A 1,955-nucleotide genomic window follows, 5' to 3' on the forward strand; every position below is an offset into this window, starting at 1 on the left:
GTTCAAGCAATTCTGCTGCCTCAATCTCTTGAGTAGCTGCAATTACACACACCATGCCCAGCTAATTTTTGTATTTTTAGTAGAGACGGGGTTTCACCATGTTGACCAGGATGGTCTTGATCTCTTGACCTCGTGATCCACCCGCCTCGGCCTCCCAAAGTGCTGGGATTACAGGCTTGAGCCACCGCGCCCGGCAGAATAGTTCTTAATAAAGCCTACAGCACCCAGTATTCCTAGATAGTCTCCCATCCAAGTACTAACCAGGCCTGACCCTGCTTAGCTTCTGAGATGAGATGAGATCGGGCACGTTCAGGATGGTATGGCTGTATATTAGAATAGTTCTTGCCTTGAAAGAGCTCACTGCTTTGTCAGGGAGACAGGTTCCAAAGCCTCCAAACTCTGGAATATTGAGTCTGTTCTTTATATTAGCTACATCTGTAAATCACTTCTGGCCAGGCGTGGTGGCTCATGCCTGTAATCCCAGCACTTTGGGAGGCCGAGGCAGGTGGATCACCTGAGGTCAGGAGCCTGAGATTGTCCTGGCCAACATGGCAAAACCCCGTCTCTACTAACAATACAAAAATTAGCCAGGTATGGTGGTGGGTGCGTGTAATCCCAGCTATTCAGGCGGCTGAGGCAGGAAAATCACTTGAACCTGGGAGGCAGAGGTTGCAGTGTGCCAAGATTGCGCCATTGTACTGCAGCCTGGGTGACAGAGAGAGACTCTGTCTCAAATAAATAAATGAATTCTGTAAGCTGAGTGCAAAAGAGAGCTGTATATGAGAACCAAGGACAGAGCATAATCATGTTGGCCGCGAAAACCAAGCAGTTGTTAAACTCTCTTATAAACACTAGAACTAATGAGTGTAGAATATTCTGCTGGAGTGAGCAAAGAGCTGAAATAATAATGCATAGGCTTGTGCACAGACTTTTGTTGTAAAACCTGTTTCAATATTTTGTGCTTTTAGCATAATAATTGCTTTTTCTTTTAGTTTAATATTTTTAATAGGCCGATTCTTTGAATTGTTGGAGTAACACTTGAATTAAAAGGGATACTGAGAGAGTAATGATAAATACCCAACCTGGAGGCATGGTTAAGCTGCTGTTATGTGACTGCCAAATGTATTTGTTCTCACTTATTCATTTTCCCTTGTGTGATTAATCTTTATTGTCCCCAGTGCGAATTGTCAAAAGGAGTCGGGGAGCAAACTGACAAAAATATATTTCTTGTGCAGCTCCTAAGTATTTATCATACTGTGTTGCTTTATTAATTTTGCTGGGAAAATGGTAAAAATACAACGTAGAATTAAAGAATCACATGTATATGTGTAAAACCGCAGATATTTGAAAAGATTATAGGCTCAGTTTCTAACCATTTTGCAGCAGTTTCTAATAAACGCGCTGCATGGTCATCGTTTTAGTGCCTTTCCTGGAAGAGACCTGCATCCTTGCCACTACTTCGTACCTGACGAAGACACAAGAGCAGGCAGCCCAGAGGCGGGTGGTCAGTGGGTATTTTAAGTCATTGCTTTTTTTTTCTTTTTGAGATGGAGTCTTGCTCTGTCGTCCAGGCTGAAGTGCAGTGGCACAATATCAGCTAATTGCAACCTCTGTCTCCTGGGTTCAAGTGATTCTCCTGCCTCAGCTTCCCTGTAGCTGGGACTACAGGCACATGCCACCACATCCAGCTAATTTTGTATTTTTAGTAGAGATGGGGTTTCACCATATTGGCCGGTCTGCTCTCAAACTCCTGGCCTCAAGTGATTTGCCCACCTTGGCTTCCCAAAGTGCTGGGATCACAGGTGTGAGACACCTCGACCAGCCAAGTCATTGCCTTTTTTTTTTTTTTGAGATGGAGTCTCACTCTGTCATCCAGGCTGGAGTACAATGGCACGATCTCAGCTCACTGCAACTTCCGCTTCCTGGGTTCAAGTGATTCTCCTGTCTCAGCCTCC

At 44.5% G+C, this 1,955-nt stretch overlaps 1 pseudogene; it reads right to left on the minus strand.

Annotated features, from left to right (window-relative positions):
- Positions 1 to 212: 212 nt before the first annotated feature.
- LOC119470197 lies at positions 213 to 331 on the minus strand (annotated as a pseudogene).
- Positions 332 to 1,955: the final 1,624 nt, after the last annotated feature.

Source organism: Cebus imitator, unplaced genomic scaffold, assembly GCF_001604975.1.
Source record: "Cebus imitator isolate Cc_AM_T3 unplaced genomic scaffold, Cebus_imitator-1.0 Scaffold24, whole genome shotgun sequence".
Taxonomy (NCBI): domain Eukaryota; kingdom Metazoa; phylum Chordata; class Mammalia; order Primates; family Cebidae; genus Cebus; species Cebus imitator.